The sequence below is a fragment of the Falco biarmicus genome, chromosome 3 (genome assembly GCF_023638135.1).
Source record: "Falco biarmicus isolate bFalBia1 chromosome 3, bFalBia1.pri, whole genome shotgun sequence".
Classification (NCBI taxonomy): Eukaryota; Metazoa; Chordata; class Aves; order Falconiformes; family Falconidae; genus Falco; species Falco biarmicus.
Window position 1 is genome coordinate 62,945,283 of NC_079290.1, and position 26,844 is coordinate 62,972,126.

Consider the following 26,844-nt stretch of genomic DNA (forward strand, 5'->3'; position numbering starts at 1 on the left):
CAAAAAATGAGCTGGCTTCAGAATCGTTAGGTGTGTTACGTAGGCAAGTAGTCCAGTTTGCCTAGCGGTTCTGTATTTATTTTCCTCTTTCCATTGCACGAGACACTGTTGCAGTATGAGGCTTTCATCACTACATAGATTTGTTACCTGTCCCCTGACTGAAGTACCTTCACCTTTGCAAGTTTTGCTTTTTGTGCATGGAGAGACTGTTTAAATTAGGTACCTTAAAAAAAATAAATCTCTTCTGCAGTGATAATTTATCTCAGTTTCCTTTAATAATCACCTTTTTTGAGTACTGGTCTTCTTCATCTAATATGGACTTTTTCTGCTTTTTGTTGCCCTTTGTTCTACAAATCCCAGTGGGCTATAGTGAATTCTTGTTTGACATCTTCTCTTTTTTCAATGGTTATCCAAACTCAGAAGGGAAGGCCTAGATAAAAGACCTCAGAATTCTGTGAATTTAGTACTGCTCCTCATCTCACTTCTGTTACTAAATGTAGTAATTCCTGCATCTGTCTTCTGGTATTTAGTATTGCTGCTGCCGCCCTTAGGAATAGATTTCCTTCAAATGTTAAACTCACTTGGGGAGGCTGTAATCACGATTTACTAATTTCTCTCTTCTTTTAATATTCTCAAGAATGCCTTCCTTAACATTAAGTAGCAGATCTGGTAGATTCTTTGCTGGTATTAATTGCTGTGTAACCAAGTGCCCTTGAAAGTCAGTTATGTAAATGAGCAGCCTTGAGCTGCCCATAAGAACGATGCTGGCTTGAGTTTTAATTTAATAATTGAGGAATTGGAACGTAACATGGTTCTTTAAATCTTAAATAGGATACAGCCATATTCTTTATTATACAAATTCTAATTGCATGAACGATGATATATCAGCGGTTTAACATTTAGTTTAGGTGGTCGCTTTGCATGCAGGTGAGCCCTTTAGATACAGTTATTATTAGGAAAAAGCCTTGAATTCAATTGCCTTAGGTTTTTTTAGTTGAGTATTTTGAAAGAAATTAATGATTTGTTGTGGTCTTAAAATACCAAGTAGAGCCTTCCTTGCAATATATTCTTTACATCTGTTTTTTTCCTTTCTTAACTTAGTTATCATAAAAGTTGCAATTCTTCTGTAAACGTTCCTTGTATTTTTTCTGAAGATGCATCATACCTAAATCTCTTGGCTATTAAAAAGTACATGAGTTGTGGACAATGGAAGGGCTGGTACATCATCCAAATAATTGTTTTGTTTGTTTGAGTAAAGGTTATTTACCATTACATACAATATATGGGAAAAGTCGGTGGATGCAAAGTTATTTGCAAATACAGGCTTGGCAAACCTCCTCTGGAATTCAAAAAGGGTTTTCCAGCTTGACTTAGTCATTTTTCCCAAATGTCTTGGCATAACTGATCACTCAGGAGTGACATATGGTAGAAACATGCTCTAAGGGACAAGTCTTCCGGATGGCGCACAGCACCACACAAGATAGACAGATGGTGGCTTATTCAACCTTGGAAAAAGTTTAATCCTACATATTGGCACGGCGGCCTGGGTACTGAGAGAGAGGCACACACATGCCTGTGAAATCTGAGGGAAAGCTTTTGTGAGTTTGCTTTATTACTGAAAGAACTAGAAAGATTGAGCTGATATTATACGGCATGAGTATCTGCAAAATTACATGTTCAACATACTGTCCAGATAAAGTGATCTTCCCTGGAAAAGTGGAAATCCCAGAGTTAGCAGAACACTGCAGAGAATAGTTTGCTGGACTTTCCACAGCTGCTTCTAGACTAAAACATGTTTATCTGACAAAGCTGTTAAGTACTTGCCTTAACTTAGCACCGATAGCTGTTAACTGAAGTGTCTAAGAGAAAGGGTATTTTATGTTTTTCGTGGTTTTACTTATGTTTCAGGGGTTGCTATTGGTTTTGTGAAGTGTGTTAGTAGTTCATGGCATAGAAGCTGTAACCTTTCTCTTAGGTAAGTTCAGACAAAAGGTTACAAATTCCCTGATGCTAAATTTAAATTTATAGCAGTAAAGGCAAACTGTACGTTATAGTTTGTTTTTTTTAACAAGAAGCAGAAGAACATCAGGCCTTTCAGTTTAATATCTTTGTGTTTAAGACAGTGAAGAGAGAGACAGAATATCTGACATAGAAAAATGAACCAGTGATGTGGATTGTTGAGATACCTAGGGAGGAACAAAATCTGCTTTGATTTCTTTCTGGAAATCAAGTAGCAATTGCTTGATGGATACTCTGGAGTCTGTGCTGTGTTCAGTAAGGATTTTGAAAACACTGAGGACATGAAGGATTGCCTATCCAACTTCTTCTCCCCCACTTTTTTTTTGTTGTAGACCACACTCAATATTCACAACTAGAAGGAAAAGGAAGAATCTCCTGACTCTGGACTTCAAGGGTATTGTTATGTTGTATTGGGTGAGTTTAAACTAGGCAAGACATTTTTCTGAAACATTTCCAGAAAGGTAAATGTAATTCAAACAAACTAATCTTTTGCCAGTAGAGGAATACTTTGGTCAAATTAATTGCATGCCAGTAGCATTTCAGCCATACCATACCACAGCATCATGATCTTTTAGATACATATTTTATAGCAGTTATATATGTGTACGTGTTGATGTGTGTGTATAGATATATATCCATATACATAGCTACAGCTAAAACTTACTAGTGATTTTTAGATGTTGGAAGGTTTTGATTTGTCAGCCCTGGTATTTTTTGTGGTAATACATTGGTTTCAAGGAATTGTCTTAGATGAAAGAGGTGGTGAAGGAAGAGGGAGAAAAGTGAGATGCCCAGAGTAACCAGCATATTGGTAATTACTTGCCTGGATGTGGAAGACCCAGTTAATGTTTCTGTTCTGCCTAATGAGAGAAATTACTTGAAAATGAGATCCAAGCTGCTGAACTATAAAGTCACATGGCTCATTCAGCATTGAGTGATGCATAGTTTTAAAATATGATGCAGTATGAGAGGGAGTGCTGCAAAGAGACAATTCAGTAACCTGTTGCTTAGGATATGCATTGAAGGAGTAAGAAATGCCGAATTCCTGCTTTCAGCTAAGATTGCCTTTGTGTAATATAAAGATACATTGACTTTTGGGCTGGTAAAAACATACACTCTTCCCGAGGATGTGAGTACCTTTTAGGTACTTATTTTCTTGTCACCCTTTTCTTTCTTTCCCTGTGCCCCATTGTGCAAAATGGTGACCATACCATAGACACACCTGAAGGCCTACAGTAATGGCTGCAGAACTGGTGCACTGTTTCCCATTTCTTGGTTTTTTCCCCATCTACTATAATTATTATAGGATTATGTTCAGCTTTGGGGCCCCCATCATAAGAAGGACATGGACCTGTTGGAGCGAGCCCAGAGGAGGGACACAAAGATGACCAGAGGACTGGAGCACCTCTCCTGTGAAGACAGGCTGAGGGAGTTGGGGATGTTCAGCCTGGAGAAGAGAAGGCTCTGGGGACACCTTATAGTGGCCTCCCAGTACCTGAAGGGGGCCTACAACAAAGCTGGAGAGGGACTTCTTACAAGGGCCTGTGGTGACAGGACAAGAGGTAACGGCTTTAAGCTGTAAGAAGACAGACTTAGATTAGACATTAGGAAGACATTCTTTACTGTGAGGGTGGTGAGGCACTGGGCCAGGTTGCCCAGAGAAGCCGTGGATGCCCCATCCCTGGAAGTGTTCAAGGCCAGGCAGGATGGGGCTTTGAGCAACCTGGTGTAGTGGAAGGTGTCCCTGCCCATGGCAGGGGGCTCCTCGGAACTGTAAGGTCCCTTCCAACCCCAAACCATTCTATGATTCTGTGATTAGTCAGTAAAAATGTCAATAATTCAATTTTGTGCCCAAGTGCACAGTCAGCAAAATATGTCAGACATCAGTTTACTCTCCTCCTAGACCCTACAAGTATCTTACACACTGCCCACGAGGAATGAGTGTTTTGGTGGCCCAGCCAGCCAGCTATGACAGAGCCCTGCTTTTCTGTCGCGGTGCATGCCTGTGGGCCTTCTAAACATCATTTTTATTTGTGAGAAGGGGAGTTACAATCTGATGATATTATTAACATTCTGCAGATCCACAATTGACACCTTTTTGACCCAGATCTGAGGTTCAGACTCAAATACTTCAGTCCCTTGAAATTTTAAGTAATGTTTCATAGAATTGCAGGTTTTATAATTCATAGGCTAAGCATGATCATACCATTGCTGAGTCGCTGAATGTTGGTGTGTATGCATCAGCCATCTGCTGTCGTCCTGTATCTTCCTGGCCAGTGACAGTGGTGGTCATTAAACCATGATGGCTCTCTGCCAGATGGGAATGGTTTGAGGTAGTAACATGGCTGTGCCCCAAAAAAGCCACTTTTCTTCACTGGTAGTAATGACTTTTGGAGGACTGAAATGAAGAAAGAGGAGTTGTAATAGAGGAATGAAGATTCTGTGAAGACAGAGATGTGAAGGGTTTGGGTGTCTGAGGGGGAACAAAGGCTGGCTTTTGTAGCAGGGGGTTTTAATTAATTATGCAAGCAAATGAGGAATGGAGAAACTGTCTACACAGGAGAGAAGCAGCCTGAAGCCTGAAGGTTGTGGAAGAGAAGCTGCATGTAGTAGGGATTTTTTTTGAGGGCTCTCATCTGTAGATCACTGACCTAAGCGTGGTAAGGAAGCAGATACAAAATGCGTGTAGTCTCATTTTATTTTGTCTAGACTTGCATACCTTGCCCACTTCCCAAGTGGAGAGTGATTGGGAACTTGTACAAAGCTTGTGCATGTTTTGCTTCAACCCCAAATGTCCTGGAAACCTAGCATACCCACAGGGTTAGATCGTTGTGTTAAACTTCCTATGAAATCTGGACATGATGTGGGTTGGTGCTAACGATGGGATCTTGTGCCATCTTGCTCTGCCAGGTCCTGCTTCTTTGGAGGTATGGTAATCAATACCAAAAAAATCTAATGCAGGAACTAAAGAAAAATATTTAACGAGGTTACTGATCCAAACCAAAGGAGACCAAACATGGTTAAGAAAGGACAGACATAACTGTGTGTGCAGTGGTGGGAATTTTACCATGCTAGTTCATGCACATCGCTGCCAGGTTGTTGAGAGAGCCTCTGAAGTTAAGCTGTAACTTTAAAATATCAGGAGTAAGATGTCTTGCTGCATACCTCATGGAATACATTTTAGTCTTTAGTGAAGAGGTGGTTCAAAATGTACTCTCAAACAGGAGGGAAGAACAATTTAAAGATCCTCATTTATTCAGTAATCCAGTGGTAAGAAAATGTGAAGTTGTAATTGTCTTCTGTACTTTCTCCCCCCCTTGTTGGGAGTGTTTTTTTAGGTATTAATTCCTAATCAGGTACTTAATTGCCCTTCTTTCTCGCCCTCCTCCCCTCAAAAAATCCCAGACCACAATGACTTAAAAACTATACCATGTGTAGGTTGTGATGTGCACTGGAGGTGATGTACCTCTCTTAAAATCTTAAATGAAGGTAAAGCTGAAAATGGCTGCAATCACTTTTATGCTATCCCCCCTTGTTCCCTCTCCCTCTCCCTTCCGCTTGTGCTCACTTGCTCACTCTTTAGTATAACACAGTTGAACAGCAGTGAAGTGTAAAATGTGCTTTTGCCAAGGTCAGTTCCTTGTGATTACTCGCCTGTGGCAACTTACGCCAGTTGCAACAGACTGAGTCTCAGCAGTCCACAAAGTCACACTGGTGCTTATGCAGAGGACACCCAGTGTAGGTTATAGTAACTGTAGTCTGGAATAGCTTGCAGTGCTACTGAATTTTAGCAGCTTTATTTAACTCTTATGATCTAGCTTCCTCTTGCTTCAGTGGTATAGAAGTGGTTTAGAACACTTCTGTTCCATGAAGTGCGGGGCTGTCGTCTTCTCTGGATACCCTCAAGGAGGATTTTGTGTAGATGAAATTCTTACTTTTATAGGTTGTTTCTTTTCTTACAGTGGATTGCTCAAATTTCAGGAATTAATCATAAATGAAGAGAAGATAAAATAAACCGTCATGGGTACATGCATCTTCTAAAGATCATACCTATATTTTCTGTGGTTGGCTTGCTTTTGGGGAAAGTCGTATCAAATACTGCTCTGTTGACATTGACAGAAAAGAAATTGCATATCTACATAGTAAGAAGTATTACGAAAAAGTAGAAGTAGTTTTTTAAAGCAAGAACTTAAAAGATAGTGACACGTAGTCTCTGTACTACCTTTAAAAATGTTGTATAAACTCATAAGCATGAGGTATTTTTTTGTTCAGAAGCTAAAGATTTTGATTGCTGTGACTGGGCAACAAATATGAGATTCAAGAACATCCGTTTTAGGAGGTAGGAGTTGTTGGACCTCATTTTGTTGTGGACAGCGGATTGCACGGTGGAAGTGGGAGGGATCTCCACTTCCATTCTCGTTTCTCACATATGAGCAAACATGTCCCTTTATGAAAAGACATTGTATTTAGAACAGAAAAGCACAGACTTCCTGTGTTATATATTTGTGCTATCATCAACAATATACCTGATTTTATTTTCATTCTGAAAATACTTTTGTAAGAAGGATTTAGCTCTTGAGCTCTGTGATAGTGACTTTGAGGTTACCTGTCCATCACTACGGACTAGTAGAGAGGCAATAAGCTGTCTAGATGATCGGCTGAAGGACTAGAGCTAAACTTCAGTTATCATTGAAATTCAGTTAAGTGCAAAATTTCTTTACTTAACATTGATTATGCATTTGATTCATTTTGAAACTATGTGTTGCTGTATTGAACACTGCTCTTGTGTTTGGTTTGGAATGATTCCTGAGCAACAGTAAAATAATGGGTCAGCAATTGAGTCTTGATCCTGTAAACACGCTTGCACAAAACGCACAAGAATATTCCCGTTTTGCTCAGTGGAACTCCCCACAAAACAGGGTGGGAATTCAGAAGTCAAGTCATTTGAAGCACTTCATGAAGAGTTCATCCCGTATTTTCTATTTTATCTTGCTTCCAGGCTTACAAGAAGTATTTTTATTGAGGAATGTGTTACTTGTTGCTTTTTTTGCCTATATGGAAGACAATGAAATTTGTTTTTCTTTGCAAGTATGTTTTGGGCTGACTTTTACTGGTTTTGGTTTTCATAGCCTGTATGATTCTGTTGCTGTTCCAGCCCCTATTCCTTTGCTTTTGATAATATTTGTATTGGCCTGGTTCTTACGGAAGATTATGCTATGAGAGCTGTGTTCAGACTTCGTGAGGATTGATCTGTCTACTCATCTTAGTTGAAAATTCATGGTGGCAATTTTTTGTGTGTCTGTGCTGTGGTATATAGGCCTGTAGCACTTACAGCAGTGCATGTTACAGAGACAGTGGAAATGAATGTTACCTAGGAAATAATAATGTAGGAAAGAATAACTGTGCTTGTAGAAGCTGTTTTCAGTGAGCTGAGAAATGAACAGATGTGTGTTCTTGGGTGCGGTAATATAGAAGAGTTGCATTGTCCATGCTCACCAGAATTTGTCCTATTAATTTCCTTTAATCTTGAGGAACTTGAGGAAAGAAAAGAACTATTCAGACATCAAAGCTGGTTTTGGAACATTCCTAATGACGTTCTTGCAGTAGGCTGCTGCGTTCAGCATAAGCAAACAGTTGATAGCTGAGATCGAAGAAGTCTGCACAAAACCCTGAACTAATTCAAATCTCTGTGCAGAGCTTCTAAACAATTTTTAAAAATTCATTAGAACTTCACTATTTTTCAAGTTCTTATCTCCTGGATTCTGGGTGATAGCAGAAATGCTTCTTTGCACACAATAAAGGTAGATACTGTGGTTTTTTCTGGACAAGTAAGAATCCAGAGCCCTTGAAGCCTTGCAAGTTTTGCAGCCTAATTTTTTTAACTCACGGGTGGAGATACGAAAACTCTTAAGGGATTTAACCATACACTTCCTAGTAGTTTTAAAGGGAGCTCTCCAAGCCAGTGTCCTGGTCAGCTTTGAAATGTTTGCTGTACTAATTCAGACATGGTGGAAATAAGCATTTTAATGTAGGGATAGAACCTTACTTTTGCAATGCACCTGCAGTTTGTGAGTACCGCAAGAGGTGTCCCTTTCTGAAGACAACCGCTGCACTCTCTTAGTAGAAGTAGCGTGCCTCGTGTTTCATGTACTCACTGCTGTATCAGTTTCATTAGCAACAGACTGGAGAAATCAGCAGTAAATTTGTGTTGTGTGGCAAAACATCTCTCTTCTCTCCTTTTGTTTTTGTTTTTTTTTAACCCTTAAATATGTATCTTGCTTTTTCGGGCAACAGTAGTAATACCTCTTCATAAGCATTTAGTTCACATTCAGACATAGCAGAGTACCTGAGGACTAGCAGCCAGGTAAACAGAAGTCAATACATTTAGACAGAGAAAACATTCTCAAGTTCCCTATAAAAAATGTTTATTCTGAATAAAGGCTTGTTTTAATCGGAGGGAGCAGTAATTCTGTAACAGCTATCAAACATACATCCTTGGAAGACGAAGGGGAAACCAGCTGATAAATCATGATTTTTTGTGTTTCCCCTTTTAATGGCAATATTAGCTTTAAGCTTCTAACAGGTTTTAATAAATGGTAATTTTAAATTTCAGTTACCATAAGACAGCATCATCCGGGTAGTTTCCTTCTTATCAGATGGGTAAAATTCAGATCAGAAGGCAGGATTACAAGGCAGGGTTTCGTACAGTTTGTTATTTATGGCTTTGACACTTGAATCACTGCATGGACCAGGGCAGTCTATAACATGACTTCAGCTTTCCCATGGGAAATACAGGCTAATAATTCCTGCCTCACGGATGCATAGGAAGATTAACTTCATGGAACGAGTGAAGTATTTATTAATAATGATCGTTATTGCTATGTCACTTACTTGTTCATATCAGTGACATTGGTAATACATTACTCCTGAGGGGAATGTAAATGAGCTCATAAAACAAAAGACACTAATTCAAGTAATTTTCATCACCCTTCACCAAAGCACGTGTATTCAGTAGTGTCCATGTTAGTGCTTACTGTTTTGATGATTTTAAAATATTAGGAAATGCCACTAAATACAAAGGGAGAACCCAAGGTCATGCTCGCTTGTTCTATCTTCAGATCGCACCTACTGGAGTGTTTTTCATAATCTTTCTTTAAAGGCCTGTTAACTGAGAATGTAGGTGAAGCAGCATACATTTTAAATCCAGTTAGATTTTAGAAGTTTAATCTTGCTGTGTGTTTTCTGCAGTACATACTTGCAGTACAAGTGTGATGTATGATTAAATTGTGAAGCGTCCACAGGAGCATGGCTCTTTAATTTTTTTATAATTTCTCACATTTTTCATAATTGTGGTGGAAGAGAAGTAAAATACTTCGAAATCCATTTGCAGAGTCAGAGCTGTCAGTTGACCTGTGACAGGAGATGTGGGAAAAGCATTACATTTCTTTCAGTGGTCGGCTTGAAGGATGTGACTGAACTGCAGGGTCATACAGGGTTTTGAAGGAGGGTTTTTTTAGATGCTTTTACTATTTTATTAGCTGCTTAATGAAGAAACCCCCTGGATCTTTACTTTTTGTTTCTTTGTGGGTTTAGACTTCTGTAGTTTTTCTACTGTAAGTATTAAAAATAATCTTGTGATTAGTGTCCTTTGGGCTTAAACTGGAATTGCTTCACAGAGCCTCTGGTTTTTGGGTGTGGGTTGGAAAGAAAGAAATGAAATAAATACAAAGGGCAGAGGAGGGTGAATGCGCTTGAAAACCCAATCGCTACGAAAATTAAGGCACAGAGGTAATTTTTGACATGGTGCGGTTTTCTGAAAGGAGCAGTGGTGATCTTTCTTGCACCTATTGGTTCCTCTGCCATCATTTCATCGGACTGAGATTCCTTTTCTTAGTGTTGTAGTCTAATTTACTTAAACATTACATTGAAAAAAAAGAAGCAAATTCAGCATCTTCATTAAATCTTGGCTGCATTTATAAATTTGTGTTACCTACGCTGCTGGCAGTGGCTGAGTTGCGCCTTAGCGAGTCTGTAGTGGTTTCAGTCAGTGAGGTCTCGCTCCCTTTGCCCCCACGGTGAACACCAGAGCTTGTGCCCTGCTGCCCTGTAGAAGACAGCTTAGGAATGTGGTCTGACGTGCTCGCTGTCCTCCTCAAGATTTCACTGCCTGTAGGAGCTGCTGAAGGTTACTGGCCATGGCCTTAAACCTTTGTTACGAACATACCTAACAGAAGTATTCAGAACTGAAAGGACGTAGTTAATTTAATATTTTTGTAATGAAAGTGAGAATTTAAGTGTCTATTTTACGTTATTGATGGAGCTTTTTTCTTTCTCAAGAACTGAACCTGAAGGGGTGATGTGTGAATCATACTTTGTGTCCCACTTACAGATTAACTTGACTCATCAGTGATTTTTCTTCCGGCATGATTTGGAGGAAATGACAGGGTTTTTTTCATGTGTAGTTTTTAATTATTACTGACTGCTGAATAAAGATAGAGATGAAGGCAGTCCAGCTAAACACCTGATTTTATTTAGGTCTGTGCTTCTAGAGAGTCACATCATACAATAAAGTATTGTGTGTTTGCATAAGAGAGACAGTAGAATGTGGATTTCTGATTCTTCAATGTTAATATCGAACAAAGATAGCAACAAGTGAGTTCTAAGAGCTCACTATTATGCTCATAATTCCTTTGCCTTAATAGTTTCCAGATATGTAAAAGAAAAAAGTGTCATGTCTGGAAAATGCTTCCTGCAAATAAAGCCTAAAATGCAAGAGCTTTTGATTTCTAAATTTTCTTTAAGCCACTCACTATCTAATGATAATATAAATTTGTAAACAAATTACACTGGTCATGTAACTTCTGCCATACTTAATAATCCTTATTTTATTGGGTAACATAATTTTTATTGTTACATTTATCTTTCAATATAACCAGATGCACAACATTTTTCAGTGCTAATTTTGTGGAAACTTGAAAAGCAAAGCCCAACTTCAGTAGCGCTTTCTAAGTTAACGAATTTATAGTCATCTAAATTTAACACATGAAAGCACTATAAGAATAGTTTCTCTTACTAAAAGCAACCATATAGCTTTTTCTGTATTAAACTGTTTTGTACCTATTTTATTCCTATGTCCAAGATCTAAGTACTCCTAATGTCTTTTGTAGAAACTAGAAAAGCTTTTGATTAGGCTTCTCAAAATCTACATTTGTTTATATTGGCATGCATTTGTTAGCCTCAGCGACTGAAGTCTTACATAGAAATGATAAATAGTGGAATCTGTTCGGTATTATATAATCTCTCCTTCTCACTCTTATGTTCATTGTCAGCACTTGACTCAAGGGATTTGTTTCATGCAGTGTAATGCTTCTTTCCCAATTATCTGTAAGGGAACACAAATGGATGTGGCAATTGCACAGTGATGGAGCTATAGAAGACATGTATGTATTTTTCTGCTGTATATGAAGACTCAAAATCTGTATCTTCACTCCATGACTGATTAGTAGATACTTTATCTTCTAACTGAAGTGAGATCCTGAACTGAAGGATCTTTAAAAGCCAGTTTACATAACTGATGATGTAAAAGTTTTTTGAGCAACTAGATAAGGGAGAAATGTGACAGATGTGTAGGATATCCACATCCACAAATGATGGGAAAATGAATATATCGTAGGTAAGATGCACAGATTCTCTCTGCAGGTATTTGAGAATCCAGACTCTTCTCCTGCATCATGTTGGCACATGGTCATTCATCTATGGCGAATGAGATCCACTTGATTCTCACGTGGCTAAAGCAGGCTTTTTAAGTTACTGGCACCAGTTTGAGCCAAATATTTCTTTCACATTATTCAACAAATGGGAAAACCTTCCTACCAAGGAAGGAGCAGAACTGAATGGTAAATGTGACAGTAATATTTATTATAGAGCTTTTCACCAAAGAGTAATCTTCTCTGATATGACGAGCTCTTAATTTCAGGTAACTTTTTTCTTCTTTCAAACTGACCAAGCAAGCATCCTTAATTCAAAAAGTAAAGAAAAAGTCGCTCTCAAATTCCCTATTTCTGTTCTCTGCTGGAGGCATCCAGTTTTGTTGATAATGATCTAATCTGTTGCATAATCGGAGAATACTGAGCCTGCTGCCACAGCCTGCTTCTTTCTTGGCACTGGTGGAAGGCTTCAAAGAGAGACTGTATGTGTGAGGCGACTGCTCTACCAGAAAGACCAAGGGGATCAAAGCATGTGTTTAGAAATGGAAAACAACAAAAAGAGAAGCAGTTACCACACAGTTGTGATCCTGAAACTGAAACCAGTCACACAAAAATGAACTATTTTGAAGTTAAGGATAATTATTTCAAATTCTATAGAGCAGAAAAAGATCAGGGATTTTTAAGGAAAATTCATCAAGATTTTCTTTTGTCAGTACTTGGTATGGGGAAGACTTACTTTTCAAAAAACTGATGTGTTGACAATTGTATGCAGTTTAATTGTTTTTTGCATGATTTTATGCTGCATCGCATTGCTTTCTTGGCTCCTCTCATGTTTTCAATTACTAAATTTTAAAATGAAATCAGTTGAAAAATTACTTGAAAGCAAGAAAAAACATTGTAGGAAAGTTTTATATTGTAATAATTCTTTGAAGGTTGGGCAGTTGTTTCAAGGTTGCATTTAATGAGCTTGGGAAAAATGTAGTGGTTTGTGGTGTGTGTGATTTTTGTTTTTTTAACTTTCATAATAAATGGAAAGAACTTCTCTTCATATTATCTTCCAACATTTTAGTTGAAAATGCCTGATTGTTCAGGAGATACCTAATTTATGAGTATCTAATTTATCTTTCAGTGAGTTTCATGAATTGAAGATTAATTATTATTCCTTATACTTCAAGTATGGTTTAAATTATGCTGCAACATTGGCTTAGACTGGTCCTTTTTCAGTGTCAAATATTCATTTTTTTTCACTTACAATTCTGAATTTTTTCCTTTAATGACATAGGAAGATCTTAATAGTTACCTGTGTTGATTTAGTAAGCTGTCATAGTGGAAACATAGGAATTTCAGCTGTATGTTGTTAGGGAAAGTTGCTATAATATACAAAATATTAACAAAAAGAAAACATGCAGCTTTCAGTGTCAGCTTTATGGCAGTCTCCTTGTCCATAGTCCATTGGTCCCTGTAATTTACTGTGATAGTACTTTATGGGTTTTGTGATGGGGAAAATGATAATAACATGTTTTTTCGTACTCACTGACTCCCCATACACTGGAGGCAAACTGAAGTTGGTGATACACTAAACTTACTCTCTCCCTACTATCCTTGTTATTGTGTAGTCTTCTGTATGACGTGCCAGCGTTAATTGTGGCGACTGTGCCTTTATTCCTGTGGTGCTTTGCTGATGGGCACGTATACAGTGTTTCTCATATGCTGTGAATCCTAAGAAAAACTGCAAAGCACAGTTTGATTACTCTTGATAGAGGTGCGCTGGTGTTGCACACTAGTAAAGTGTATGGCGCTCAGCCCACATGTAAAATCTTTGAATTACTTTTTTAACTAGAATTTTGGATTCCACTGTTAGAAACACTTCACCGCCTTGTTTTCCCCTCTCGTTTAAGAGACAGATTTGTTACTATGTATATATTTGCAAAATTATATGTTCTAATGATATCTTGTCCTGATGGTTACAGGAGGAGGCCATAGTTCCTTCGACTGTTTCGCTCTTGGCGTGGTGTCTGTTCCTTCAGTGGTACTGCCTCATGGGGTGAGAAGGAAGGGATGCTTTGTCAGACCAGACCCTTTTGAGACCTCAGCTGCAAAACTCTAGCTGCATTTTAAAGAACAAGAGCAATCTGTGTCTTTGCAAAGATGTATTAGCCATATTCAGAAATTATTCTGAGGGTCACAGAAGATATTTTCCTTATCGAAAACTACCCCAGACCCTTTTGCGGAAACATCAGTCTTTGAAACTTATTTTATGTCTGTCTTTTTAACAAGGGCCAAACAAGATGTTTTTCTTTGTCCTCCTTCATGAAATAGCTGGGTTGTTCTGACTGAAATTAAAATACTTGAAAAATTAAGTCTTAAGGCAGAGACTCAGCATGAAAAATTTCAGATCAGTTTTTAAAGCTTGGTAGAGTTTTAAGGGATGGACAGTGCTCTGATCCCTAATTGTAATGCTGAGGGTCAGCTGTATTGATCTTAACCTCGTGTTGAAGAAGCACTAACACCGATTTACTAGTTGCCATAATATTATTTGGTACATGTTAAATAGCTGTTTAATCTTTTTTTTATTTTTCTGTCTGTCATTCCCATACTAGTAAAATAGATCAGTGGCAGTGAGGTTGTCTGTGCTTAGTGGAGCCTCCTCTTGTCCTCATTTTGGGTCATTGAAATCTCTGCTTTTGAGAGGCTTTTGTACTCAGTTTTTATGTTGAGGATATTTTTGACAGGGAGTCAATGCCTAGATTGCTGTTTCAGTTACTATGGAGAAGCCTTCCCAGAGGAACACTTATGCTCTATTTTCTGAAGATGGTCAAGCACCAGATTTGCCCAACTTCCTCTTAACTTGCAGTTCTGAAATTTATTTTGTACCAGTTGTCTTTAGATTGAAAATTCCTTTGGCTCTCACACATCTTTTGGATCTGCAGCATCCTAATGGAAAGAGGACAAGATGAGGATCAGAGCGGAAGAGGAATATATCCTGAAAGCCTGCGTATCACAAGAGAAATTAATGTAGTTGTAGTCTGACTGTGGGCTTTTGTTGAGAGCGAGCTATGGCATGACTGTCTTGGAAGTGAGTTTATTGGAGATTCCTGGTATAGACTGATGTATGTCTGCTAGGTCCTCTGCTTGTGGGTATGGTTTCCTTCCACAGGATGCTAGATTGTGGTGCTCCGCTTTATGTCGTGGAGCAGATAAGAGTCCTTTAAATAAAGTTTGTTTCCATTGGAAACACTTCTTGGGTCTGGGCTGAATGACAGTACCACATGTGCTTTGATTCTTACGTATTTGTGAGGGTTTTTTTCTTTTTGTCTGTTGTATTGAATGCCATTTGAAGAGACAGCTACATTAAGGTGTAGTTTAAAGTGGCAGAAAACCATATGAAGCTGAGGGCTTGATCCAGAAATAGATTATGAAAGGTTCTGAAAGCATTTTATTTTCATCTGCTTTGTCAGCATCTTTGCTGATTGAATGCTTATTCTTAAGCCCAGTGTTCTCAGACTGGTTAGGTTGTGTGATTTTTTTTTATTATTATTTTATTTTTTTCCCCAAGCTCTCACCTCCTCCAGCGATAAGAAGGCAATACTGCAGCTTTTGAAGGGCCCAAAGGTTTGATAGCATTGTGCCGCGATGCAGGCTTTCATCCTCACCCTCTGCAGTCCACTGTGATGTGAAGGGTTGAAGCCTTTTCCTTCTCATTCTTTTATTTTTTTAAAATCTCCTGTTAAATACCTGAGAGGGAGCAGACTTTTGGGAAAAAAGTTTTCTACATAGTAAGAGAAGTTGGAGAAGAGGAGATTCAGAAAGGGAGCAGTTTTCTAGTTTATGCCTGGAGGATTATTCAGGAAAGACTTCAGAACATGGGGCTAAGCCTCAGCATCCTTTTACATTCCTAACCGAACTAAAGACAAATCAAACTCTCATCAATTATTTGTAAATGCAGAGGTATTTTAAGGGCCTTTTAGCTGGCTGGCGTCAGAGCCTGAAGACATAGGAAATGCTTTCTGATACCATTTTTTTCAAGGCATGAGACAGAATGAGGAAGGAGTAGACTTCTACAGAGGGTCTTAAGGCTTCAGAAGTTAGAGGAACAACATGTTACTGCATACCCTGTGAGGAAACGGGCACGAAAACTGACTTGCCCCACTGCAAGCAATTTTCAAAGGCTGAGATTAGAACCAAGGTGTTTTTTTCTGTCTCATCTTCATCCTAGCTGTAAAATTATACAAGTTTTTCTTCCAGAATTTCAATACTGAAATCCTTAAGTTAAATAGACTTTCTTAAACTGCAGAGGAATTGGTTCGTGAGCAGCTGACAGAAGCACTGAGGAGTGTGGGGTTTGCTTCCTCTTCCTCTTTCTTGCAACTGCGTCTCACTGAGTTTTGCAAGCCAAAGCTTGGGAACTCTTCCAGAGGATAAAGGCTGACGCTTCTTAATTGTGAGTTGACAAAGACACTGTCAAAATGACAGTTGTGTATAAAAGATTAGTGATAGATGGGAAAGATTTTGTCATTGAGTCTTGCCCAAATTGTGAACATTTTCAGTTGTGTGACATTTTCTAGTTTAATTAGTGTAAATCTTAAAAGCACAGGCCGTCATGATTACAGAAGGCAAATGTTTTTCAACTGTATTACAGAGATTATCCCCTAAATTTGGTATGAGGTCTGACATTCGCTGCAGGATTGCAAAACCAAAATTTGCCCTTAATGAAGGATCATCTTGAAAAACAGAACTCACATCTAAGTTTCTAATGCCAGCCATGCTTCTGGTGTTTTTGCTGCTAAGTCAGCTCCTATTTTTTTGTATAAAAGTCTTGGAAGCGTCAACACTTCCATTAATGTTTATAAAGAAAGCAGCAATTTGAATATGCATGGCTGAAAAAACATTTCCTGCAGTTGGCCCAGCAAATTTCAGGCTCTCTTTAATATTTGATCCTCAGAAAATACATGCAAAAACTGAATTACTGCTTCGTATCCACACATCAGTTTGTTCTTGGAGGAAAGAAAAGCAGTAGGGGCAAAACACTGAAGGTTCATAATGACATGAAGTTTAAGTACCTCACTGTGTGTTCATTTAATAACTTCTGATAAAGTTTGTGTTCTTTTTGTTCTGTCTTTGGAAATGTAGTTTACTTGCTTATAAAGCAGTGACTATGTAATAACTGCAGGTAGACTGTGATCATTTGAGTTGTTCCTGTCCCCTCCTCTCCGTTCTTTATTGTAGGCGTGTGTCAGTACTGCAGCCAGATTTTTTTTCCTACATAATGGAATTTTGTTTTCTTTTTGAAATTCTGGATATGATGCTGGGTTGGTTGTTTGGTTGTTTTTTTTTTTTGTTTGCTTGTTTGTTTGTGGGTTTGTTTGTTTGTTTATTTTAATAAGCATGTAAATATGTCTAAATTTACTGTTACTATATCAATTGACGTAACTTTGAGATCAAACTTTAAAAAAATATATAGATAAGCACAATTTCTATGTAGATTATCATTGCTTCTTAAAGGTTGTCTTAATAGTTTGTCAAAATTACAGAGACTATCCTGATGAAAAAAGTTTTTAGGACTTCATAGCTGATTTAGAATTATGTGCATATATTTGTATGTTGTTCATGGAATCAGAAGAAAAGGACTTGTAGGCCGTTTTAGAAGAAACTGTTGCTTTTTAGTACTGGTTTTGCATTTATTATGCAGATGACCTTGTATATACTTTATTTTACTTTCCTGCAGTATTAAGAAAATACATTTTTAGGTTGCATTTTAATTTAGTTGCTCTGTTCTGTACTTACAAGTTGCTCTGTTCTGTACTTACAAAAGAGTTAGCTGTGGGAATGTGTTTTGTAGGGGCTTTTTTATGACTTTGCATTGTGTAGTTGAATAAATAATTTGCATATGAAATGTGAAAAAGTCAGCACCACTTAATCGCCTTCACTCTAGCAAGCTGGTCTACCTTTATGCCTAAGCTAATTCAGAAGAACATGTGTTTACACACACTTGAGGAAATCCAATATCCAAAGCGTAACGGGAAAACGATGTCTTTACATTAAGTGGTCGGGCATCTTTAAACCTGTTCCACAGTGGGTCAGCAGTTTTGTAAAGTGGTGAGATTTTTGAGGTCTAGAAGGCCAGTCTTACAAAGACTTCAATTTAAAGAAAAAGATTTTTAAATACGAAAGAAGAGGAAATCTTCCCTGTTTTCCTTTCATCCAGACCTCCTCCCACAGCTCCACAACCATACAGCTGATACAGGGACTGGACCTGCCCAGGGGCATCCATGTAGTCTGAATGTTAGGCATGATGGTATCTTCTCTAGGGATTTCAAGACATCTCCCAGATGCAGGTGGGTCCATGTGTCAACATGACTAGATCCTCAATACCTACACCTGAACAACAACTTTGTTGTGGCATTTGTGGTATTTTGACAGCATAAATTTTTAATTTTTAATTATGGCAGATGTATATTAGAGACAACCAAAACTTTCTGGTTTTCCCATACAAGCTGGCACACAGATCACAGAACTCCTGTTTTGGACTTCAGTATAAAATAGAAATTCTGTAGCCATCAGCCATTTCTAGATGTAGGTCTGCACTTGGTGTGCTGTTAGTAATTTATTATTGCCTCATGAACTGATTATTTCTTTTTCCTGTTTTAGGTTTTATTTTGTTGGGTCATGTGGCTTTGTCAAGACCTTGCAAGGTTGATTTCCTTTCCAGGGAAAGTTCACAAGACCTGGTATTTTGATTGCAGGTTTTATAAAACAATGCTCTTCTGTAGTGAAGTGCAGCTTGACTGACTACAGCTTAACGATAGAACAGTTTGCCTTGAAATGGGTTTGGTTTAGAGCAGAAAGGATTGGTGTGGCCTTCTAAGGGAAAGGCGATCAGGGAGCAGGGAGTATTTTTCCTGCTTTATTAGGAGACCTTACGCTTTCCTTATTTATTCTTGGTTTTGGCTTTCTGTCTTTGTCTCTGTTACTGAAGATATGTTTCACTTCCTTAGCTGGGCTTCAAAGAGGTGGTTTTATGTTACATTCAGTTCAGTGGATATTCATTAGCGTTCATCATTAGTTGGAAGAAATTGGAGTTTTGCAGAATTTTAAAATTCCATTTGCATTTTTTTCTGAACTTGGAAGTTTTTAGCAGTTTTAAGATTGGGCAACTCATCAGTTGAATGCATTTGTGTTAACAATGTGTGTCTTCCATAGCTTATATGTGCTGATGTGGATCACGTTGTCCTCACTAACAAACAATGGGCTTCACTGCAGTAGGAAATACTAAAAAAATGCCAAGAGTTTTCATTGGAAGGACCACAAAACCTTGTGCTTCAAGGCTTAACAAATGTGTAAGGCACAGATCAATGAAGTGGGGAATGTTTTTATACATGTGCACACTGATGGGTCTTAATTTGTATCTGGAGCATCCAGTTATGGCTGTTGTCTAAAGTTATTTGATTAGGTACACCATAAATGTCTAGTATAGCAGAATCTAAAGAATCCCAAAGGATTGAATATGGCAGTTGCTGTGTTTTTATGATAATATTACCCTTTGCCCCCTTGTTTATCACCTATGAAATTGATTACATTTTCAATGATTCTAAATTATTATTGCAGGCTTAGACTCTAGATGCAAATTAAACTTTTGATTAATCCGTCATTGATTTCATGTGATGTATGAATTTCAGTCAAAGTATATGAAAGTAATATTTAAAAATGCCATTTCAGTAATGTAGCAGTGACTACATGGGATATTTTGCTGCTCTTCTGGTGATTGAAGAAGCATGGTTTTCATCCCTTGGTAGGCAATAAACCACCTGAGATGTATTCTGCCTGGAGAGCATTATAGCTTAAATAAGGAATAACTGTGGAACTGTAATTAAATACAAATTACAGTACTAGAGCACACTCAACAAATTATCAGTTGATAGAGGTTTCATCATTCTGAGGAGGCTCTTTTAGATATAGGTAGGTAAATTTTAATGCTCTTGCTTTAATTCTGCACTCCTGTTATAAAAATGTATTCTGTTGCCAGCTTTCTGGTTTTTATCTGTGCTTTTAACTTGTTTGCTTTTCCAAACAATTTCTCTCTCTCTTTTTTTTTTTTTCTTTTTTTTTTTTTTCCCTTAACCCAAAACTTGAAACACTTGCACATGTGGTTTACTGTTTTCTTAAATCAAGCCTTGGACATCAGGGCATGACTCTTGTTTTATTAAACTGCAACTGCTGGGAAGTTCTTAAGGGCTCACTGAGCTCACAGTCACTTGTGAAGTGTTCCAGGTTATAACAGCAGCTTTTGCCATGCACTGACAGTGTTTTACATTAACAGTATTTATAAAAAAGGTGACACTGAGGAATAACCTTGGGAGATAAAGGCTTTAGCATGAGGCAGTTGTTCTAAAATTGTTAATTATAATGTTGAGGATGAAATTAAAGAGAGAGATATACACTGAAAATACAGGACTTTTTAAAAAGAATTTTAATATAATTGTTTAGTTTCATTTAAATTTTCATTTGCTGGCTTCTAAGCAGTCTGCTTTCTTAAAATAAAATAAACATATTTAGTGCAAAATGAACTTAAATTTCAAAGCACTAACAAACAAGAATTCCGAGTAATCAGGCCTTTGGTGGTACATTAATATTTTATATTGAACTATTTACTAATTGCAAAAGAGGTTTCTGTTTTTCCCTTTCTTTTGAAAAATTGAAGTATTTGTATGAGCTATGATAGGCTGCTGCCGAAGATCTTGTCCTCTGAAAAATTTAGTAAAATGCGATCAGTCTGGTTGGGAGTTTGTACGGGGGTGTAGCTGTTTGGCCGTAGTGTGACCAAAGGAGATAGGTGGTGGTGATGGTGGGGCGGCTTTCACATATGCAGAAGCATGTTTCTAGTTGTCCTTCTTCATTTCCACCCTCTCGATGGTATATAAAATGCTAGGTTTGGATTTCATTTTAATACAGCTGAGGTTTGGTCTTGTCAATCAAAAGGTCCAAAGTTCGTATCTGTTGGAATTCTCTGCAGAAATGATGCATCTTTCAAAACTATTTTTTCTAAAATGCTACTCTGATTTAAAGAATTCATGTCAAACTTGAGATCAAAGATAGACTGAATATAAGCACATTGCTACATTACTATATACTAGGGGAAATATATCACAAGGAATTTATATTTTAAAAGGGATTTCTAGTAAAAAGGGGTTTATAGGTCATGGCTGGCAGGCAATGAGAATTGCTTGTCTCCTGCCTAAATTCAAGTGCATTAAATAGCTGAAATACTGCTTAGGAAGATAGATTGGGTGATCGCAATTTTTTTATTTCAAATTTTGAATCTTCTCCTTTCTTCTTTACTGTGTTGTGCCCTGGGTTTATTCTTCTAGGGATTAAGAAGTATTTCAGGATGGGTAGTAGAACTATAGATTTGATAGCATATCTTGCAGAATTGCCTAGCAAAAGTTGTAATTCATTATTTATCATCACTGTTCAGGTGATGCCCAATATATATGTGTTTTCTTTCATCATTCCTTGTTTGTTGTTCCCTGGTGTTCTTCAGTGCATTACTAGAAAGTCTTGTTTTAATATATTACAAATATTCTCATTAATGCATTCGTTACAGTTAGAAGACTCCAGGCCTAGATATTTTCTTAGTGAATGTATTTTAGTTATAAATATTTGTATCTATTTTTCCTGTTGATGTCTGTGGCTACCTGACATATCATATGATGCCTTTCAGCTTTTTCCTATTTCAGTGACTACAAGACACTTGTGGTTTTGTGCTTGCAGCCATTCAAGCTATCAACTTTTTTGACAGTAATTATTCTAAATCCACTTCAAACAAGAATGAAGTTGCTTGCAGCTTTGTCCAATTCAATATGCAGGAATGATCTTAAATTCCTACCGGGCTTAGAAAAGGGTGAACTAGATGGTAGCATATGTTTGATCTTTCTGGTTTCATTTCAGTTGCTAAGTGGGTTTTTTTTCTCTAGCATTTCCCCGAAATGTTTTCCAGTCCTATTTTCCTCTGAGGTTGGTGATGTCCTGATCTTAGTATCTGTCTTTAGCTCTGACTTGAGCTGAGAACACTGCAGACACAGCTTTGAGTAAATACCATTAATTTTCACAATGTAGTCTCTTTCCCTCTGATAAAACCATGATGAATTTTATTGGGTATAAGAGGTATATTGTATGATTAGTCTCCCCCCCGCCTTAAACAACCTGCAAAGTATAGTGGTAGTAGGGGGGAAACACGGTATAATTACAAATATTCCGTATTTTCCTTTAGACTGCATCAGTTTCTCATATATATGGAGCTTGAAGATCATCAGGTACAAATCTCCCACTCAAATGTAGACTGGAATTTGACTTTGTTATGTTCAAACCTGGAAAAAAATGGTGTAACGCACACTGAAGTGCCCCTTTATAGTACAGGCTAACCTTAATTTAGTACTGCTTTGGCTCATCGGCTTTCTGTAGGCAAAATGACTGCAATGTTAGCAGTAGAAGAGAATGTGTGTTGAACTGAAGGAAAAAAGCAAATAATTTCCTGTGCCTGACCTCACAGAGAAACCTCTTCCTTCCCCGAAGCCAACCATGATAAAATACCATAAATTTTCTCCACATGTTCTAGCTGTGCTCAAGCAAACGCCACAGAAGATTTGAAGCTGTAACAAGATACCTTTCATCCTGAAGAGCAGGACTGAATTTCACCTTGTTCTTTTCTGAATGTTTTCTTTTGGCTAGACATTTGAGTTGTATTTGTTTTTTATTTTTTTTTCCACAGGATATTTGCTAGTGAAGGGTAATGTTGTTGGATGTACATTTCGGCATTTAATTTTTTGGCTCAGTGACCCATGGCTCCTTTTGTGTATGTTTTGGGGACAGAATAGGTTAGTGTTAGTGGATGTCTTATATATGAGATAAACTTCTTCATCGCATAGTGCTAAACCCTTAAGATGAAGATGCAGAAAAAAGAAGAACATTAACTTGCAATATTTCTTTTGAAATTGATGTATGCAAAAAGTTTGTTTCTCTGTGTAACATTAGCAGAAGTTTATAATGCAAACATGAATCTTTATGACTGCAGATTTGAGTAAAACGTATCATACTGTGATATGGTGATAGACATACCTTTTAAGGAAAGTTGGGTTTTATAATAGGAGGCTTGGTTATAAAAATGTTAAACTAAATAAGTAAATTCTTAGTGTAATTCCTTTGAGAAGTGCTGTTACACTTGGGATACAGTCAATTCAGTTTGCCTCTGTAAGGTGAAATTCTTCTGACCTGCTAAACATTTACTGTTTTTTTTTTTTTAAAAAAAAACACCTCTTGGGTTCCTACTAATGCATATCCTTAAAAAAGTCACGTCCAGATCTGGAAGAGCAGGTCTCAGAATTACAGTCACCAAACCAAACTTCTTAGCCTAATACTTCAGAGGTGAAGAATCCCTCTTGCCCTTCCTTTTTGCAGCAGTGACAAAAATGTGCCAATGAAGATGGATGTGATCTTTCCTCAGGACCATCTTCAGTGTGTTTCAGAAACTGGTGAAGCCAGCTGGACATTTGCAAGGTGCTCAGGAACAGGGGCTTGAGAGTGGCTTGTAGCAGAAATTTCTGCTCATTTGCTATGTTTAATAAAACCAATTTTTCATTACTGAAATTTGAAAGTTATATTTTGAAGCAGCTTGAAATGTTTTTAATAATAATAAGCTAGGTATAGATTTATTCAGCAAGCTGCTGTTCTATGGAATGGTTTTGCGTAACTGTAGATCGCCGTTTGCGATTTGAACTTTTCTACCTTGTTGGCAAGATGACCTTGAAAGTGCAGAGGGGGAAACCCCTGCTGAGACTGCGGGATTCAGTGACCACCAGAAACAGTGAGTGCAAAAGTGGCTGGTGATTAAGGAGGAAAAATCTATTACATATGGCTCTGCCATCTTCCTGGGTGACCTTGATCAGTTCATCAGCACTTTCTTTTGCTGGGTTGTGTCTGTGTAGGAAGGGTTGTGTTACTCTTTGGACCATATTCCCTCCCTCTGTATACCTGTGCTGACTGAGTTTACTGGGGTTATTTCTGGTCAGTACAGATGTAAGATGAGTATCGGGGTTTCTGTTTACATTGTCACGTAAGTTTGATTTCTTTTTAAACTTCAGCATTCACCTTGCATGTAGAATATAGACTGATATTTTCTTAGCATGCAAGAAGTAGTAAGAAGAAAAAAGTTAAGACGATGAGCTCTTCAGAATATAGCACTATGAGCAGGTAAAAAATTAAAGTACTAATAGTTAGGCTGCTCTGGAAATTAGTATTTATTCAGTATACAGGGCTAGATTTTACATGTTGATGAATTTTGGATATGCAGAGGAGCTCCTGGATGTCAGTGAGAATGTCAGTAAAGTTGTTTCACACTTTGAGCCTGTCCTGCAAGGAAAGGCCATTGCGGTCCGCAGTGTTCCTTCTCTGGATATGTTAATGCACAGTGAAAGTGCAGATCATGCCTGGATGGGCCCTGCTGATAAAATACCGCCTGGAGATCTCTCGGAGTGCTGATGTGTCAAAGCGCCCACAAGCAGAGGGTGAATAATACCGCTTTCTAAAGGTCACGTCTGTTGAAGTTAGCTAGTGCGCTCTTCTCGCGTTGGGCAGGAGACCACTCTAAAAAAAAGTTCTGTTCTTCTTTGTAATCTGAAAATGCATGGTTTAGTGGGTAAAATCGATAGGGCTGCAGGAAGGACAGCAGGAAGGAAAAGCAAACATTAAGAGCTTTGAAGGCTTAGGACTGGCTCTTTGAGTTAGTATGGTTGTTTGATTTCAGGTCTTGCCTACTGCAGAATTCCCCAAAATGTGTCACCTATTCTGGGAATTGCCTTATTCTCATTTCCAACCTTCTTTTGTTTCTTTACCTTCTAATGCGAAAAAATATTCCAATTGGAACATTTGCTGTAAGTTACATCGGGCCATTTGCCCAGCAAAGTTAATAGTTATTCTCACTAGTGGATGGACATTCTAAAATAATTTAAAAATGTAACTATAATCTTATTTATTTTTTCCATCTTACATTTTGCAGTAATGTCCATCTTTCTCCTCTTATTTAAAACCTTATGCTTTTTTCCTCTTAGGCTTTTAATATTTAATGTCATTCATGAAATATTGTGAGTGTAGCGTATCATTGTCATGGTTTAACCCCAGCCAGTAACTAAGTACCGTGCAGCCGCTCGTTCACTCCCCCTTGCCACACCAAGGGATTGGGTGGGGAATTGGGAATGAATGTAAAACTCGAGGGTTGAGATAAGAACAATGTAATAATTAAAATAAAATAAAATAGGGGGAAAATGCCAAGAACAACAATAATAATAACAACAACAGTAATAATAATAACAATTATAATGAAAAGGAGGGAGAAATGGAAGGGAGAAAACAAGTGATGCACAGTACAGTTGCTCACCACTGCACTGACTGATGCCCAGCCAGTCCCTGATAAGCAATCGGCTAAGCCCAGGCCAGTTCCCCCCAGTTTATATACTGAGCATGACGTTCTGTGGTATGGAATATCCCTTGGGCTAGTTTGGGGCAGCTGTCCCGGCTGTGTCCCCTCTTGGCTTCTTGTGCCCCTCCAGCCCTCTCGCTGGCAGGGCCTGAGAAACTGAAAAGTCTTTGACTTAGTATAAACATTACTAGCAACAACTAAAATCATCTGTTATCAACATTATTCTCACACCAAATGCAAAACACAGTATTGTACCAGCTACTAAGAAGAAAATTAACTCTATCCCAGCTGAAACCAGGCCAATCATTTGTGTATGTAACAATAAAATATATGCAACTGAAGTATAATTTGAAGTAGCTGGTCTGTCGTAACCGCTCTTGCAATTTTGTTTGGGACCTGGTTATGCTTAAACAGCTCTCATAAAACATGTATATGTTAAACTTACACCTGTTAATATAGCTAAAAAATAAATCTTCAAATGACTTTGGCAGTAACACAATATATTAGACTTGTCACCTATTTTTAGTATGTTGCTGGACATCTGTATTCACAGATAACTTCTTGTCCTGGACTTACTTGTTTATAAAGTACGTGACTGTCATGGACATGCATACTGTTTTAATTTCAAACTTAAATCCCTGAGTTCTAGATAATTTGGCTGTGCATTTTTTCTACTGTGAGGAAAAAGCATTTCCTATTTAGTGAGGAAGAGGTTTATCTCATCGCCGCAGCTACAGGACTGCGGGCTGAAGTGAAGGGAAATGCTCTTCCTCCTTTTGTTTCCTTTTTTGGTTCTTCCCAAAGAACTGTTCCTTGACCCTGCTTGGTTAGTTTAGAAGTTCTGGTTCACCAGGGTGGTCTGTTGTCTGAGTTTTGGCTTTAAAAGGAAAAGCATTTTAAGCCTGCTTTTTATGAGTATGTTTAAGTAATGCTCATTCTTCTGTTCAACCAGTGTTTTCATTGCTAGACGTTTTTAAAGGATAGGTGATGGTTCATCTCTGAAGCATATACTTCACTGGTTGTTTTTATGCACTGTGGTTGTTGCTTATTTAAGTTAGGAAAGCCATTGTCCAGGCTCACTGCGTTTCGTTTGGCTTCGTTTTTTTCCATTCCTGATATCTGCTGAAGACTGGTAGGTCAGATCTTTCCAAGTTCAGTATCTTAAGTTTGTGTTTTCTGTCTGCTTCTCCTTGAGGCACTGTTTGTGGTCGCTGCTGCTGCTTCACTGTTCAAAGTAAGTTTATTCTCAAATGCTCACAAAGAAGGTACCAGCTGATTTAGCTGCCATGCAAACTGCAAGGCACCTCACCTCCTACATGGCAAGCCTTCTTTGTGTGTGTAAATAAAGTGTAGGTATTTCCCTTCTGGTCCTTAGAGCACAGTTATGTTAGGTCTGTGCTATGCAAGGTCATTCCTATGGCGTTTGGCTGGTTTCAGCTGCCAAGTGCTGTTTCTGAGGCGCTTGGGTGCTGGCTTAGTGCTTTGTGCTCTTGTTTTTCAAGTCTTCTCAGAAAACCGAGTGGAAGAGCAACCAGCATCTCCAGTGCTCTGTTTCCCACTGCTCCAGAATGGCTGTTCCCTGGCATTCGTGGGGAGCTATCCTGGATGGGGGCTTGGGTCTCATCCAGCCTCAACCCTTCTGAATGGTTG

The 26,844-nt window shown here is 38.1% G+C and overlaps 1 protein-coding gene across 2 annotated transcripts in view; it reads left to right on the forward strand.

Moving 5' to 3' along the window:
• LDLRAD4 (low density lipoprotein receptor class A domain containing 4) overlaps positions 1 to 26,844 on the forward strand; it is a 294,829-nt gene that overhangs the window by 40,650 nt on the left and 227,335 nt on the right. The window contains exon 2 of one of the 2 annotated variants that reach the window (XM_056332540.1): positions 2,352 to 2,433. The exons of the other annotated variant lie outside the window; for it this stretch is intronic. The gene's annotated coding sequence lies outside the window, so the exon portion shown is untranslated. The remainder of the gene's footprint in view (positions 1 to 2,351; positions 2,434 to 26,844) is intronic. 2 annotated transcript variants of the gene reach the window in all.